This window comes from Lathyrus oleraceus, chromosome 2 (assembly GCF_024323335.1).
Source record: "Lathyrus oleraceus cultivar Zhongwan6 chromosome 2, CAAS_Psat_ZW6_1.0, whole genome shotgun sequence".
In the NCBI taxonomy this organism is placed as follows: domain Eukaryota; kingdom Viridiplantae; phylum Streptophyta; class Magnoliopsida; order Fabales; family Fabaceae; genus Lathyrus; species Lathyrus oleraceus.
The window spans coordinates 189,994,090-190,013,046 of record NC_066580.1 but is presented as its reverse complement, the minus strand read 5'-3'; positions in this window follow the sequence as shown (position 1 = coordinate 190,013,046).

The window sequence follows — 18,957 nt, the reverse complement described above, 5'->3', positions numbered from 1 at the left end:
GTCCAAATGCCTTGATTTTTGGTATGATGATCATTTGATGTGTTCTGTTTAGCCATGATTTTTCTTGAGATTTATTGAATCATTTTTGAGTTGATGTAGATTGGTTCATTCTGTTTGCATCATTGAGCTTTCAACTTGCATGCTTTGACATGATTTGTTTGTGAAATGAAATTGGTTGATGCTTTTGACATGAGACCACTTGGATGATGTTCTTATTTAAGTAATCTTGATTCTTGTCAATTTTCATGTTCTGTTTTGGTTTATTTCTACTTCTTTGACCCTAGGCCTTGTCCTAGTGGTTTGCTTCTCATGTTTGAGCTTGTTTTCAGGTTAAGGAGTACATGGCCTTAAGGAGATTAATTCACATTGCTTGAGTTGGTTTATTTGATTGTTATTGACTAACATTGACTTATTTTGTAGGATGCTCTTAGCTCATTTGAGTTGACCTTGTGCCTTGCACTTTGTGGCCTTACTTGTTTGATTGTACATTGTTTGTTGACTGTTGGGTTATCTGTTTGACTTTTTGAATTGTATACTGATTGAGCTGGATTGTTTTTAGGTACATTAGTTGCTTAAGTTCATTTTGAACTTGCTTTTGCTAGGTTGCTTAACCAATTAGGTATAATTTCTTTTCTTCATGTAGTCTGGAAGACCTGGCCTGTTATTTGGCCAGGCACCTGTCTGAAGTCCTCCTTAAGAGGCAATGTTTGTGATTGTTTATCTTTGTCCCCAAGCAGGAAAAGTCCTTTTGATAAGGCAATCGGTAGATAAAAGAGATGTGTAGTCCATCTCCTACTATTCTGTGTGTCATCCCTTTGCTCACATTACATGTTGTAGCATTGTGGATCTTAACCCAAGATCTATAGAGTCATTCACTTGTGGAGAGAGTTCCAACTTTCTGAACTCCCACACTTTCTATCATTCAAAGCTCTCCCAGGCCAGGGATAAGAGCTATGAGGCACACCCCTCATCTCCATTTCATCTGCTTCACCTTAACTCTCAATGTTAAGGTTAAGAGCACAACTTACCCCATTCCAGTTGACTGTAAAGTCTAACGTTGCTTGAGCCTAATTGCTTGTATATAGCGTGTGCTAACTAAATTGATTGTCTGATTACTTGATTCATCTGTGCATAGTTGCTTGAGTGTGCTTTAGTGCATTTGTCATCATCATTTGTATATCATTTCATAAGCTTTGCTTTATAGCATTTTTGCTTTGTCCATGGAGGAGACAAGCATAAGTCCATTACTTGGCAGTTGTTCCAATGATATGGTGTGAGACTAGTGTAAGTCCATTGATTGGCATCTGGTATCATTATTTTATTTTAGGAGATTGGTGTAAATCTATTGATTGGTATCCGGTATCCACCTTTGTTTGTGAGATTGGTGTAAGTCCATTGATTGGCATCCGGTATCACCTTGCTTCTTATTTGCTTACTTGCATTGTTGCGTCATTCCAAAGGACACACTTGAATCATCTTCCATATGATTTCAAGAGGTGAACATCTGAGAAGTTTTACTGCCTCACCCTTCCATTTTTGTGTGTGTTTTCAAAACTCCCTTTTCACATGTTAATTCAAAAACTTTGACATCTATTGTGCAAACATTTTCACTTCTTTTCAAATTAGAAACCTAGGCCCTAAGCCTATGATTTTCAAACTCATTTTCATAACACTTCTTCTGAATCAATTCTAACCATACTTTGACCATACTTTTCATGAATACTCAAATCAATTAATTTCACTCACTCAATTGCTTTTGTGGCCCAAGCCCACTTCTCACTCAAGTTTTCATGCATTAGCCATAGGTTTGATTTATCCTAGTTGGTTGATGTTAATCTCACCTTTTGTCCTTAGTGATCGAACTGTAAGACTTCCGTACTGAAAACAGGGTTAACCCCTCTAGTACGTCGAAGCTATTCTCACATGGTGGACTTGTTGTTTGTATAAGGTTTAGTTTTCTCCCGTGGATAACGAAAGACCTTAGGGCTTTTGTTTTAAAATGAACCCACTCATATTTTGGAAATCTTTTAGCCGAACTACGGCGTTTTGATCCTTACCTTTCATGGAAGGTACGTAGGCAACGGGTTCATCCGTTCAAACACAAAAACAATAAAAATTGTATATTCTTTTCTCATCCCTTCCATCATTGTTTGCACAATATGTCATAAACAAATAAACTTTTTTATACAACAAATGTGAAAAGAGGTTCCCTAGGAGTACCTAGGACGTTTTGGGTGCCTAACACCTTCCCATTGCGTAATTTACCCCTTACCCAGATTCTCTGATCTTTTATTAGTTTTCTATGTGTAAAACTTCTTAGGCTTTTGTTCGCTTTTTAGCCATTCCTTAGGATAAATAAAAGTGCGGTGGCGACTCTATCTTTGTATGCTTTGCTTTTGATTTAATCAATAAATCATATAGCGACGAATACACCGCTACAACATCATCAAAGAGTATCTACTTAAGCCTCTGATTTTGTCTCCGCCTGTTGAAGGAAGACCGTTGATCATGTACTTGATTGTGCTTGAAGAGAGTATGTGTTGTGCTCTTGGTCAGCAAGATAAATATGGGAAGAAAGAATATGGAATTTACTACCTCAGTAAGAAGTTCACCGACTGTGAGTCTCGGTACTCTATGCTCGAGAAGATATGTTGTGCTTTGGCTTGGGATGCTAAATTCCCGCGCCAGTATATGTTGAAGCATACTACTTGGTTGATATCCAAGATGGATCCAATCAAGTACATTTTTGAAAAGCCTGTTTTACCTAGGAGGATTGCCCGTTGGCAGATGTTGTTATCTGAGTATGATATTGAATATCGAGCTCAGAAAGTTATTAAAGGTAGTGTCTTGGCTGACCATTTGGTTCACCAACCTATTGATGATTATCAGTCAGTGCAGTATGATTTCCCTGACGAAGAGATATTATATTTGAAGATGAAAGATTGTGATGAACCATTCTCGTTGGAGCATGGTATTTGATGGAGATGTTAATTCATATGGTAATGTCATTGGGGTAGTGATTGTTACTCCTCAAGGCACTCATTTTTCGTTTACAACTAGATTGACCTTAAAATGTATGAATAATATGGCTAAGTATGAATCTTGGATTATGGGGATCAAAGAAGCCATTGATCTTAGAATTAAATATCTTGACACCTACGGAGATTCAGTTTTGGTGGTTAATCAGATCAAAGGTGAATGGGAGACGAATCAACCCGGTTTGATACCATATAGAGGTTATGAGAGGAGGATATCAACTTTCTTTACAAAGGTTGAGTTTCATCATATTCCTCGAGATGAAAACCAGATGGCAGATGCTCTTTTAACGTTGGCATCCATGATTGTGGTGAAGTTTTGGAATGAAGTTCCCAATCTGACTATGATGCGTCTTGATAGGCCAACTCATGTGTTTGCTGTTGAAGAAATCAAGGATGATAAGCCATGGTATTATGATATCAAATGTTTCCTCCAAAGTCAGATTGACCTGCCTGGGGTATCTTTGAAAGATAAGAAGACTTTGAGAAGATTAGCTGGCAACTTCTACCTGAATGGTGATGTGCTATATAAGAGAAATTTTGATATGGTTTTGCTCATATGCGTGGATATACATGAAATAGACTTATTGATGGCAAAAGTCCATGAAGGTTCCTTTGGTACTCATTCTAATGGACATTGTATGGCAAAAAAGATATTGAGAGGAAGTTACTATTGGCTGACAATGGAATCTGATTGTTGCAAGTTTGTGAAGAAATGTCATAAGTGTCAAATTTGTAGGGATAAGATTCATATTCCTCCGACACTTCTGAATTTCAGTTCCTCTCCATGGCCCTTCTCAATGTGGGGAATTGATATGATAGGCATGATTGAGCCCAAAGCTTCGAACAAACATTGTTTCATTTTGGTGGCTATTGATTACTTCATAAAATGGGTTGAAGCGGAATCATATGCAAATGTGACCAAGCAAGTTGTTGTAAGGTTTACCAAGAATCAGATTATATGCCATTATGGTGTGCCAAGTAAGACCATTACTAACAATGGATTGAACTTGAATAACAATATGGTGGAAGCTCTTTGCAAAGACTTCAAGATTGCACATCATAACTATTCTCCCTACAGACCTAAGATGAATGAGGATGTTAAAGCTGCGAACAAGAACATCAAGAAGATTATCCATAATATGGTTGTGACGTATAAATATTGGCATGAGATAATCCACTTTGCTTTGCATGGGTATCGTAGATTCCTCCGTACTTCAACAGGGGAAACCCTTTTCTCTCTTGTTTATAGCATGGAAGTTGTGCTCCTCGTAGAGATTGAGATCCTGTTAATGCGTATCTTCATGGAAGCCAAGTTGAATGGTGTCAGACCAGATTTGATCAGCTCAATTTTATTGAAGAGAAGAGATTCACTACCATGTAACATTGTCAGTTATATCAACAGAGAATGAAGAAAGCTTTTGATAAGAAGGTCAAGCCTCGTGTGTTCCGAGAAGGTGACCTCGTGCTAAAAAAGGTCTTATCTTTCAAGCCTGATGCTAGGGCCAAATGGACTCTTAATTACAAAGGCCCATATGTTGTTAAGAGAGCCTTCTCAGCCGGTGTATTGATTCTTACAACTATGGATGGTGAAGAGTTCACTTGTCCTGTGAACGCTGATGTAGTCAAGAAATACTTCGCCTAAAAAAAGAAAAGAACAGCTCGCTAAGTTGAAAACCCGAAAGGCCGACTTAGGCAAAGATGAGCGTATCGATGGATTGAAAACCCGAAAGGGTATTCCAGGAAAAAGTTAGAGACATGAAACAAAAACATTTATCCCGGTATATTGAGCACCCCGCCTCGGGGCAATCTAGGCAAAAATTAGGGATTATGTCAAGTAATTGCATCCGGCTGGTCCTGATCTTTGAGGCAGTTTTGTACAATCATTTGGTTCTGATTCATCATTCTCAACCTAAGACAAGAGCATAGTGGACTTCAGAGTTGGTAGGGAGAGTGGTGGTCATTATATTCAATGTAACCTTTTTCCATGTAAATTACCATTTTTCAAACTTTGTAAATATCCATGGAGTCTCGCCATTTGCGGACTACCATTCTATTAAATAAACTTGAGCTTGTGTCCAATTATTTGTTATTCTTATTTATTTCTGTTTAAATAAAATTGAAATTTTAATGATGATATTTTTGAAATAAAAAAATCAATGAATAATCATTTTTTCTGAAATAATAAGACATTTACTTTAAAAACGTCAATTTCAAAAAGGAATGTCAACAACAATCTAAGAATGGTAAGTCTTGATCTGTGGAGCATTGTTGTCTTCCCCAAGTAGCTTGTTGGTGATTTTACCTCCTCAACAGTTCGTCGTTCATCCCCAGTATAGTTGATGTGTTGTTCCATTTGCAGTTCATCCTTCTCCATCCGAGGCTCTCATGTTTTTGCATCCTCAGTTTGTATATTGGTGAATGAGCCCCGGATCTATGTGAAACCTCCATTTGGTTTTTCAGATTCCCAACACACTTATATTTGGTTGTTGCATAGTCGTGGTAGTTTCTCCCCTGAATGAGTCTGTAGATCCGGCTGATATATTTGGTACCTTGGAATTGGTTTATTTCTCAATCTCCAAAAAGAGTCTAATGACTGTTGTTTTTCTTTTGCGGAATTGGTATGTGATTTTCATCCTCGTTTGGCCTTTGATTTGTCCTGGCAGATTGGTTTCCCCAATAAGGTCACTAGAGTTGATATTTAGTTGATGGAATCCCCAGCAAGTTGTCTGGTTCCCCACTTAGATTTTTACCTCTTGTTGTGACATGGATCCCCAACTGAGCTCCATCTTCTGATAGAGGTTCTCCTCATTTCAGACAGTGTTTGATTATGAGCAATATTTGATGTAGTTATCCTCTGCAGGGTTGTCTCCCATTTGATATGGTGTCGACTTAAAATTCCCTGCAATGTTGACTTATTTCTTTGAAGTATATATATATATATCCCTCAGCTTGAGATGTTGATTCTCAGTAGATCTCTCTTATCCTCAGCATTTTGGTTGATATTCTCAGCAGTGCTTTCGTCCCCGCGAAATTGCCAAGTTGTATTTTCTCCTCTCCCAGAGAGTTTGAGTTTTTAAGCATGATTGGCTTATCCCCTAGCAGTATCTCCTCCTCTTTTAAGATTTGAGTTTGAGTTGGATTTTTTTTCATACCCGTGATTGCTATTAATATAGATATATTCTTCATTTCCTCTAAGCGCTGAGTTCTTCAGCATTTTTGGTCGGATGCATTTTCTCCATGCCTTTCCCTAACCAGAGTTGAGCTTTTGGATTATGATATCCCCAGACTTCCTCGAGTACTTGGTTGTATGCCATCCCCTGGGATAGGATATATTTGAGTTAGGATTTATATATTCGATGATTTATTTTCATCCCTAGCAAGTTCTTCAATTGGTGTTCCCATCTTGTTGAGATTAGCCGAGTATCTAGTAGTGATGATTGGATCTTCATATTTGTATCCTTTGTGCTCATTTTTCAGCATAGTCATATACATACTCATGCATATACATGTGTAGCGGTAAATTCATGACAATCAAGCTATGGATAAATTTAACGTCAATAAAACCAGAATCGCCACCGCACTTTTATTTTTTCAAAGGAAAAGGGAAAAAGTACAAACAAAACCCAAAGATAAGAAGTTTTCAAATCAAAACTAATAAAATGTCAGAGATTACAGGTGTAAGACCCCAATTTTGTCCCTAAGATCCCTCATGGCATCATACCATATCATTGCATTGCCTCAAGGATCATTGAACACCTTGCTTCCTTCCCTGTGGGTGGGATCTTTTTGAGAGTGGTTCTTGATCACCAAGCATTCCTTACATTTATATGTCATTGCTTTTCTTTTAATCACTAACCAAAAGTACAAAAATATGTCATCTAACCTTTGTCTTGCAGATGAAGCAATAACAGGTCAAACACATCAAAGGCATTCATTGAGCAATAGATGGTGGCCATTCTTGAGATTTGGACCCCACAATCATTCACAAGAGTTCATATGAGTTATGATGTCATTTTGAAGCAAAATCCCAAGTGGTAGAGGCTTGAATCTCATCAGAACATTTTCAGATCATCTGAAGACCTAGAAAGTCAACTGCAAAGTCAATTGTGGATTTGGAGGTGGGGAAATGATTGGAAATACTTCATTCATGTTCAAACAAGTCTCATTTGACATTTCAAACACTCACATTGAAGAATTTGAGGTCCAGTTGTAACACCCCAAAATTTGCCCTCCTCATTCATGCATTCATTTAGCATTTCATATTGCATTTCAATCAGAATTAGATCCAAGAAACTTTTTAAAAAAAAAAAAAAAAAAAAATAAATAAAAAAAAAAACGAAAAAAAATAAAATAAAAATAAAATAAAAAAACGAAAAAAATAAATAAATAATAAAAAACGAAAAAAAAAATGAAATAAAATAAAATAAAATAAAATAAAAAAATAATAATAATTTTTTACAAAATAAATAAATAAATAAAAATAATAATAAAAAAATAAATATAATATAATAGAAAAAACTTGGACTTGGACCTCTCTCATTTGAGCCCACAAAGCCATGAAAATCAGGTTATAAAAGAGGGAGATCAGACAGAAAAAGGAAGAGAAGCAAAATACTCTGAGGTTTCCTTGAAACAAAACCCTGGACAAAACCTGAAGAGAAACCTGACAGAGAACTCAGAGCAACCCCCAGGCAGCTCTGAAAAATTCAATCTGACTCACACACTTTCATTGCCTTGCACACCCAGTCGTGCCATCTGATTTCAACTGATCTCTCCAATCAGGTTTGCCCTATTCCCATTATTTTACGCCTTCAATTTGAATGTTCTAAATGTGTGATGTATTATGTTTGAATTTGGAAGTGTGGATATCGTTAGGTTTCGCATATGCATGAATGGGTGAAACCTATGCCTTGAATGTTTAATCACATGATTTCTGAAATGTATGCCACAGGGTTTGAGGTTTCTGAAACCATACTGTTATCCATGAAAAAAATGCTTATCGTGTTTCACTAACCCTTTTGTTGAGTTTTTGTGAGGGCTCACAGACTCTTGTAGAGATGGTTTGCGTGGTTTTCCCACTTTATTTGTGGGATACCCCCTGGAGGTTCATTCCGATTACCTGTACTGACTCACCTTTCTTTGATGGCATTAGCTTGGGAGATCCCTGGGTTTCTTACTCCTTTAATTGCTGTTACTTCGGATCTTTATCCGTGTGGTACTTTTACCTCTTTTCCGCATGTTATCGCTTTCTTAGCTGGAAGACCTCGATAGGAGGCATTTGTTTTCTTTTGTTTATTTACTTCTGAGCCCCTTGTTGGCACATTTACTTTATACATGTTTGTTTTGTATGTGTTCGGATCCCTGCAGGTAGCGCGGTTCCTTCGTCAAGGACTGCCTTTTTGCCCTTGAGCATCCCAAACCCTAAAACCCAAAGCAACACGTTAACTCCTTCTACTACAGGCGAGTAAGTCTCCAAAGGTCGAGCATCCGGTAGATTGCATAGTGACGTCGTTCGTCCAAAACCCAATCCATAACCCCGTAGTTAGCCGAACTACGACTTGCTCTGATTCTCATTCCAGATGAGATACATAGGCATAAGACGCGATGTCTTAGCGAGCACACATTCCCCCAACCCATAGGTCAGCCGAGCTACGAAGACTCTGATTCTCATATTCAGATGAGATACGTATGCAGTGGATGCGACATTCGCGCGAGTCATTTTCATTTAACCCTTTTTTTTGGTAAACAGCACAAGATAAACTCACACCCTTTAGACAAGAACTACACAAGTGGATCTCGTAGAGTACTACGGATGCGTAGGGGTGCTAATACCTTCCCTTCGCATAACCGACTCCCGAACCCAAGATTTGGTTGCGAGACCCCGTCTTGTCCTTTCCTTTTTCAGGTTTACTTCGAGTGTTTCCTTTCCCTCCTTTGGGATGAATAAAGCACGGTGGCGACTCTTCTATCATTTTCTTTCGCCGGTTGTTTTTTCGCGCACTGTATTTTTCAGGTTGCGACAGCTGGCGACTCTGCTGGGGACTAAGAAGTTGACCTCTTGCTGGTCCATCTTCCCTAAGCGAGTCCCTCCTAGCTTATGTGATTTCTTGTTTATTGGGTGTTCATGCTTTTGTACCTTTATTTGCTTACCTGCTTGCATGCATCTGTTGTATCTGTTGGATCTGTTTGTTTGTTTGTTGGGATGGGGTGTTCTATGAGAGATAAGCCCATTACCCAGGCTTGAGTGTACACACAGGTTTTAGAGTGGATAATCATGAGGCTTGCGTGGCGTGTTGCTACGTTAAGTCGTTCGTGAAGAACCACACCCAGACGAGGTTTCTTTTGGATATATTATGTCTTACGGGTGTTCCGTAACGGCAGGATGTTCCTCTAGAAATCGTCGACTCTGGTGACCATTTCCCGAGAACTCAGTCGAGGCCTCTCCTCCGAGACGTGATTATGTTAGCTCTGGTGGGCGTATTCTCGCTGCTCAATCCGAGGATCCCGAGACTGGGAACTTGCTATTAGGATGTCCTGTTGAGGGGAGTCAATGGAGGTCTTTTGTCCCATAATAATACCAAACCTTCAGTGGTAAACATATTATTCGCGACTGAAGGGCTGAAGCTGACGAACTTCTGTTCTTAGAACCTACTAGTGAGGGGCGGGCTAAATTCAGGAAACCTTAACCTCCAACCAACCCGGTTTTCTGGAGCAGAGTTTTGGTCTTGTATTATATTCCTCAGTGAATTTCTCTCCAGGCAGTGCAACCTGACAGATGTTCAAGCGGATCCATCAATTCTGATTGACATGCCTTTGCATTGCATAACATCATCTGCATATTTGCATCCAACATCTCATGCTTATTCATTTGCAGGGTATTCCCTTTCAAAACGTGGGTGCCTTAAAACTGAACAAGCAGTGCATCGCATACCATGCATATTAACCCTTGTCTGTTTTGCAGGTGTCACCGCAGTGTCTAATGTTTGTTCCCTGTATTAGGCAATTATTGGTCCCAAGCGAGTCCACAGGTACCCGACAAAGGAAAATCGTCCACAGCTAGCGATGGACCAAGTACAGAAAGAGCTGGCTGATATGCGTGAAAGGATGGATCAGTTCATGACATTGATGACTGGTATGGCAGAAGGCCAGGAAAAGCTGAGGGAATTGGTTGAGCAACCGAGACCCGGTCCGGAGGTGGAGATACCAAATGCTGAGGGAAACCCTGGTAACCCTGGGAACGCTGATAACCCTGTGAACACTGGTAACGCGGGTAACACAAATGCTGATGGAAACCCGGGTAATGTTGGCAACACATGGAATGTTGGAAATGGTATTGGCGGAAGGTACAATGTGAATCAAGGAATTCGGATTAACGGGCGCCCCGTTACTAAAGATTATCAGTATGATCAATTTTATTTGCACGACGAGGCCCTCGAGACCACTCGCCGTATGGATGAGCTTGCTGAGAAGCTCAAATCTTTGGAGTCTCAAAATTCCTTAGGCTTTGATGTCACAAATCTTGGTCTGGTTCAGGGAGTAAGGATTCCTCACAAGTTCAAACCCCCTACTTTTGAGAAATACAACGGGGCTTCGTGTCCACGCACTCATCTCCAATCTTATCTGGGAAGGTTGGGAGCTCACACGGAAGATGAAAAGCTGTGGATGTACTATTTTGAAGACAGTCTAACTGGAGCTTCTCGTGAATGGTATTCTCATTTGTCTCGTACTACCATCAAGAGCTGGAAAGACTTGGCAGAGGCTTTTGTCAAGCAATATCAATACAACTTAGACATGGCTCCAAATCGGACCTTGTTGCAAGGTATGTCTCAGACTGCCAAGGAAACCTTTAGAGAGTATGCCCAGCATTGGAGACAGATTGCTGCGTCCGTCCAACCCCCTATGTCTGAAAGGGAGATGGCGGACATGTTCATGAACACTCTTCAAGGCAATTATATTGAGAGATTGGCTGCTTGCCCGTCAATCAGCTTTGCAGAGATAGTAATTGCTGGAGAAAGAATCGAGAGTCTGTTGAAGATGGGCCGAATTCAAGACAATAGTGCTTCCAACTCATCAGGTCCCAAGAGACCGTTTGTTGGTAACGGTCAGCGAAGAAAAGAAGGCGAGGCAAGCGTTGTGTATGCCGGCAGAGGCAGGGGTAGAGGACGCCCTAATTATTATCAAGATCAAGTGGCCGCAGTCACTATTCCAACACCTGTTCCTCAACCGCAATATCATCTGCAACAACAACCCAGGTACAACAATCAACAACAAGGAGGTAATCCGGGTCAGCAGAGACACTATCAACAACGTCCAAGGCAGACGGACCGGGTCATCGAGCCAATCCCAATGCCTTATTCAGTATTACTTCCCAAGCTGATTGACATGAATCTGGTTACGTTGAGAACTCTGGCCCCACCAATCGATCCCAATAATTTGCCTAGAGGTTATGATGTCAACGCCAGATGTGCTTTTCACTCCAACGCACCTGGCCATACTACAGATAATTGCAAGGCTCTCCAGTTAAAGGTACAAGATTTGAGAGATGCCCAGGCTATCAATTTTGCTCCGGTGCCTAATGTTATCCAGAACCCGATGCCGGCTCACGGCAGGCAGAGGATTAATGCTGTTGATAGCGGGGAAACTTTGAATTTGGTTTTTGATGTCACTAAGGTGAAGACTTCGCTATCGGTGGTTAAAGACCGACTTCTGAAAGGACAGATTTTCCCGGGCTGTGGGGAAGAATGCAGAAATTGTCAAGCTGCCGAAAACGGATGTGACAGTTTGAGAAGGGGTATTCAGCAACTGATAGATGAAGGTTGTCTTCAGTTCGATCAGGCTCGTCCAGTGAAGAATGATGTATCGACGGTGACGTTTTATTTCACTCCTGAAGAAATATATGTTCCCGAGAGACTCGCTCCGACAACAATATATTTCCCAGAAAGTACAGAACCAGCAGCGGTGAACATCGAAAGTTCAGCGCCAGTTGCAATTTACTCTGACAGCCCTCAACCGACTTTGGTTGGTCCGATCACCATCACAATACCAGAACCCGTTCCGTATGAGAAAGACAGTGCTATCCCGTGGCACTATGGGGCTGATATCTACTGCCAGGGGCAGAAAGTTAACGAAGAAGACATTGACATTGGTAGCTCCGCTGTAGACAATGTTGGAGGGGTTGGTGGCTTCACTCGCAGTGGACGCCTATTTGCACCATCAACATTACGCGCGAATACTGAAGCCGAGGCAGCTGCCAAGGCTAAAGGGAAACAGATGGCCGTCGAAGAGGTTACTACTGAGGAAGATCCTCCTAAGACCGCATTCGAGAAGGAAGTGGATGAGTTTATGAGGATTATCAAGAAAAGTGACTACAAGGTAGTCGACCAGCTAAATCAGACACCCTCAAAGATCTCCATTCTCTCACTATTGATGTGCTCTGAGGCGCACAGAGCAGCCTTGTTGAAAGTACTGAATATGGCCTATGTTCCACCAGAGATAACTGTTAACCAGCTGGAGTCGGTAGTTTCCAATGTAAACGCTAGCCGGGGGCTAGGTTTCACCGATAATGACCTGACATCTGAGGGCAGGAATCACAACAAAGCCTTGCATATCACAATGGAGTGCAAAGGGGTGATGCTTTCCCATGTTTTGGTTGATACAGGCTCTTCTCTGAATGTTCTTCCAAAGAAAGCCTTAACGAAGTTGGATTGCGATGACACCATCCTGAGGCCAAGTAACTTAGTTGTGAGGGCTTTTGATGGCTCTAAGAGAGCTGTCTTTGGCGAAGTTGAGTTGCCAGTTAAGATTGGACCGCAGGTGTTCAAGAGCACCTTTTATGTGATGGATATCCAGCCTGCCTACAGTTGTCTGCTAGGTCGGCCTTGGATTCATGTTGCCGGTGCTGTTACTTCTACCCTCCACCAGAAGCTCAAATATGAACTAGAAGGTCAGGTCGTCACTGTCTGTGGTGAAGAGGATATTTTTGTTAGCCACCTGTCTACATTTAAGTATGTAGAGATGGACGGCGAGATGCACGAGATGCTGTGTCAGGGCTTCGAAGCCATAAACATCAATGAGGTCGCGCCCGAAGCTGTCTTTTCACCTGAGTTTGAGAAGGTCGGGACTTCTATCTCTTCATACAAGCAAGCTGTCGAAGTGGTTAAAGCTGGTAATGCCCAAGGCTGGGGCAAATTTGTGGAGCCAGTCATCAAAGAAGACAAGTTTGGATTGGGGTATGCTCCGGGATCTCAGAAGAATGAAACCGGTACTCTCTCCAACGGGGGTTTGGTTTCTCCCCACATCGTCAATGCTGCAGATGAAGACAAGGCTGACAGCAACTGTGACTTAGATAGCTGGATTCGCCCGTGTGTCCCGGGAGAAAAGCTCGACAATTGGTCGTCTGAAAAAACCGTCCGGGTTACTCTACTGAAAGAGTGATTTTTATTGTTTTCCTTTATTACATGCATAATAAAGTCTTACACTTTGCCCAAGGTGTAACGTCTCATTTGTAGGGCCATCCATTTAGTTATATTTCGCAATTATTTTTATCATCAATAAAGGACGGCTTTTGCAAACAATTTTGTGTTCTCTTTCTTTCAGTTTTTTACTTTTACAAAAAAAATGGCAATGTTTCTTTTTTCGTTTTTTCTTTCTTTCCAAAAAAAAAATCTCTCATTCTAAGGTAAAGCATGATCCTCCATCATGCAGAGCTGACCACCCGGATCTCACTACTAACGACACTGCTATGGCCAAGTATGACTTCGACAATCCTATCTATTAAGCCGAAGAAGGGGTTGAGGAAGATTGTGAATTGCCTGAAGGGTTAGCCAGATTGTTGAAACAGGAGGACCGAGCTATTACACCTTATCAGAAGGTGATTGAGACCGTCAACATCGGTACCGCAGACGACAAGAAAGAGATCAAGATCGGGGCCAGTCTACAGGCCGAGAGGAAAAGACCGTTGATCATGTACTTGACTGTGTTAGAAAGGTCAATGGGTTGTGTGCTCGGTCAGCATGACGAGTCAGGTCGAAAAGAGCACACAATACACCACCTTAGCAAAAGTTTACCGACTGTGAATAAAGATACTCACTGCTCGAGAAAACTTGCCGCGCTTTGGCATGGGCTGCTCGCCAACTAAGACAGTATATGTTGACACACACGACTCTATTGATAAGCCAGCGTTTACCGGAAGGGTTGCTAGGTGGCAAATGATGCTGACAGAGTATGACATCCAATACACCTCACAAAAAGCCATCAAAGGAAGTGTCTTGTCAGACTATCTTGCCGAGGAACGGATTGATGATTACCAACCTATGAGGTTTGACTTTCCTGATGAGGACATCATGTTTCTCAAATCGAAAGATTGCGAGGAACCACTCCCGGAGGAGGGGCCTGACCCTGAATCCAAATGGATTATGATGTTTGATGGGGCGGTCAACGTCAATGGTCGCGGAGTTGGTGCAGTGTTGATCACGCCGGAGGAGGTTCATATGCCATTTTGTGCCAGAATAACTTTTCCCTGCACCAACAATGAAGCCGGACGAAGCAGAATGGGTCCGTTCTCGACACAATCAGCTGAGCCTAGTTGAGGAAAAGAGACTAGCAGCTATATGTCATGGCCAACTATATCGGAGACGGATGAAGAGAGAATTTGATCAGAAAGTGCGCCCTCGGGAGTATCGAGTCGGTGAATTGGTACTCAAAAGAATTCTTCCTCCCAACACAGATCACAGGGGCAAATGGACACCGAACAACGAGGGTCCATACGTGGTTAAAAGAGTTTTCTTTGGCGGAGCTTTGATGCTAACAACCATGGATGACGAAGACTTCCCGTCCCCTGTCAACTCAGACGCGGTTAAAAAAAAATACTTCGCATAAAATAGACCCGCTGGATAGTAAAAAGAATAGTCCAGGCAAAAAAGGGCATCCCGACGAACCAAAAAAAAAGAATAAAGAGGTTCGGGCAAAAATTAGGGATATAAAAAAAAATGTACACCTGGTGAGTCGAAAACCCGAAAGGGCGGCTCAGGCAAAAATGGGTATCCCGGTGGATTGAAAACCCGAAAGGGGGGCGATCCAGGCAAAAGTTAGGGAATAAGCGAATGATTGTGATCTGAGTTCATCAGTGTTATATCACCGTTTCATTCAATCCAGCAATCTTCGAAGGTTAAAGATCGACTAATCATCCACTTCAGAAAGCAAGATGAGCAGAGCGTCTTGAGGACATACGAGCCATAGCAGAGTCGAAACTCGGTGGGACCCCGTATCCCCATTGCCATTAGGATAGTTCTCTTTTTATAGCGATCACCTCTTTTCAGAGATCAGCTTCCTGATACCCTCGCCTATTCCTGGCACAAATTTTCTCCCTAGTAAGAGTCGAATAATTCAGTTAAAGAGCCTCTTTATTTTTCATTTATCAGTTTGTTTGCAAAAATGTCCGAATTTTTGATAAAACATATTGCATATGAACATAATGGTGGCTTTTGCAAATGATTTTCACAGGAAAACATTTAAAATTGCTTTGAATGTGCTTAATCCCGGACGGTGAATTCAAACCGAGTAATTCCCCCGAGGCATACGTGTATTTTTGGTTGCAGGTCACAGGAACCGGATGCCAAGTCATGAATCCTCATCCCCAAGCGGTTGACAAAGTCTCTCCTCAGCAGAGCATGTTCCTCAGCAGAGCATGTTCCCCAACAGAGTTGACAGTATCCAGACTGTCTAGCCCCAGTAAAGTTGACAATATCCAGATTGTATATCCCCATCGGAGTTGACAGTGCCAGACTGTATCTTCCCGGCAACAGCGAAGTGGTTGCATACCCAACAGATGAGAGGGTGGTGTTCCCAGTGTTCATCTCATTCCCCAGCAAATTATTTTTAACAGATTTGTTAATCCCCAGCTTGAGGGCGATTAGCAAGTTCATATCCCCAGCAAAGGTCGTTTCCTACGAAATTTCCCCAGGAAGTGTTTTCCCCACAGACTCTCCTCACAGAGCCTCGCCGAACAAAGTTTCCATAGTTGATACTCCCCCCGCAAGGTCAACTTTTCAAGCAGCCAATTTATTTTTGGTGGCTCATTGGTCCCGGCAGACGGATCATTCCCCACAGAGCATTCAAGGATTGATACAGCGATCTGTTCCCTACCGGAGTTTGCTTCCCCAAGCAGATTTCTTTTTACACCATGCATAACATTTGCATTTGCATGCATATCATATCAAGCATACACATAAGCTGATAAACAGGTTCTTCCAAGCAGACTGAAGAATTACTTTACAACCAAGGTCATGAGATTCAGCCAGAGGATCAAGCGTGAGTGATCCAGCCTGAGGGTCGTTTTAAAGATTCAGCCTGAGAATCGTTTTCCAGTGATCCAGCCTGAGGGTCATTTCGAAGATTCAGCCTGAGAATCGGTTTCCAGTGATCCAGCCTGAGGGTCATTTCGAAGATTCAGCCTGAGAATCGTTTTCCAGTGATCCAGCCTGAGGGTCGTTTTGAAGATTCAGCCTGAGAATCATTTTCCAGTGATCCAGCCTGAGGTTCATTTTGAAGATTCAGCCTGAGAATCGTGTTCCAGTGATCCAGCCTGAGGGTCATTTCGAAGATTCAGCCTGAGAATCGTGTTCCAGTGATCCAGCCTGAGGGTCATTTCGAAGATTCAGCCTGAGAATCGTGTTCCAGTAAGCCAGCCTAAGGCTCAATTTGAAGATTCCCCAGTGAAGTCGCCTACAAGCTTTATTTCCCCAGCAAGCCCAAGTCTAATTGAGGAGTCGTTACAACATGTTCTAGCCCGAAGAATATGTACGAAGCCCAAAAGTGGAATATTCTCGAAGCTGCATATCTAATATGAAGGTTGGGTGTAGATTTCAAAAGAGGGTCAACCAGCGCATGCCTCAGATGCGGGATCCTAATGATGGGAATTTATCATCAAAACAATCCAGATCTAGCCAGAAGATCGAAGTAGATTCAGCCAGAGAATCGAAACAAAGAAGATCTAGCCAGAAGATCGAAAATCGCAACAATTCAGATCTAGCCAGAAGATCGAAGTAGATTCAGCCAGAGAATCGAAACGAAGGAGATCTAGCCAGAAGATCGAAGAAGATCTAGCCAGAAGATCAAAATCGTATCCAGCCCGAGGATCAAAATTAATATCCAACCAGAGAACTAAATTGAGTATAGGTTCAGCCAGAGGATCGAAACTCCAGATTAAGCCAGAAGACTGATTCAGATCCAGCCAGAGGATCGGAAGAAAAATAAACAGCGCGGTGTATTTCCGTGTTTTTGTGGTGTTCTCGGAGCGTAAATTTTCGGTTTGTCTTTGGTATTCAATCACAGCTCACCCCGTTTGTCTGATAAGCTGTTCGCTTTCATCCTACTCGGGTTAGCTGATGATTGAATAGGGGCAGCTGTAACACCCCAAAATTTACCCTCCTCATTCATGCATTCATTTAGCATTTCATATTGCATTTCAATCAGAATTAGATCCAAGAAACTTTAAAAAAAAAAAAACAAAAAAAAATAATAATAATAATTTTTTACAAAATAAATAAATAAATAAAAATAATAATAAAAAATAAAATAAAATATAATAGAAAAAACTTGGACTTGGACCTCTCTCATTTGAGCCCACAAAGCCATGAAAATCAGGTTATAAAAGAGGGAGATCAGACAGAAAAAGGAAGAGAAGCAAAATACTCTGAGGTTTCCTTGAAACAAAACCCTGGACAAAACCTGAAGAGAAACCTGACAGAGAACTCAGAGCAACCCCCAGGCAGCTCTGAAAAATTCAATCTGACTCACACACTTTCATTGCCTTGCACACCCAGCCGTGCCATCTGATTTCAACTGATCTCTCCAATCAGGTTTGCCCTATTCCCATTATTTTACGCCTTCAATTTGAATGTTCTAAATGTGTGATGTATTATGTTTGAATTTGGAAGTGTGGATATCGTTAGGTTTCGCATATGCATGAATGGGTGAAACCTATGCCTTGAATGTTTAATCACATGATTTCTGAAATGTATGCCACAGGGTTTGAGGTTTCTGAAACCATACTGTTATCCATGAAAAAAATGCTTATCGTGTTTCACTAACCCTTTTGTTGAGTTTTTGTGAGGGCTCACAGACTCTTGCAGAGATGGTTTGCGTGGTTTTCCCACTTTATTTGTGGGATACCCCCTGGAGGTTCATTCCGATTACATGTACTGACTCACCTTTCTTTGATGGCATTAGCTTGTGAGATCCCTGGGTTTCTTACTCCTTTAATTGCTGTTACTTCGGATCTTTATACGTGTGGTACTTTTACCTCTTTTCCGCATGTTATCGCTTTCTTAGCTGGAAGACCTCGATAGGAGGCATTTGTTTTCTTTTGTTTATTTACTTTTGAGCCCCTTGTTGGCACATTTACTTTATACATGTTTGTTTTGTATGTGTTCGGATCCCTGCAGGTAGCGCGGTTCCTTCGTCAAGGACTACCTTTTTGCCCTTGAGCATCCCAAACCCTAAAACCCAAAGCAACACGTTAACTCCTTCTACTACAGGCGAGTAAGTCTCCAAAGGTCGAGCATCCGGTAGATTGCGTAGTGACGTCGTTCGTCCAAAACCCAATCCATAACCCCGTAGTTAGCCGAACTACGGCTTGCTCTGATTCTCATTCCAGATGAGATACGTAGGCATAAGACGCGATGTCTTAGCGAGCACACATCCCCCCAACCCATAGGTCTGCCGAGCTACGAAGACTTTGATTCTCATATTCAGATGAGATACATATGCAGTGGATGTGACATCCGCGCGAGTCATTTTCATTTAACCCTTTTTTTTGGTAAACAGCACAAGATAAACTCACACCCTTTAGACAAGAACTACACAAGTGGATCCCGTAGAGTACTACGGATGCGTAGGGGTGCTAATACCTTCCCTTCGC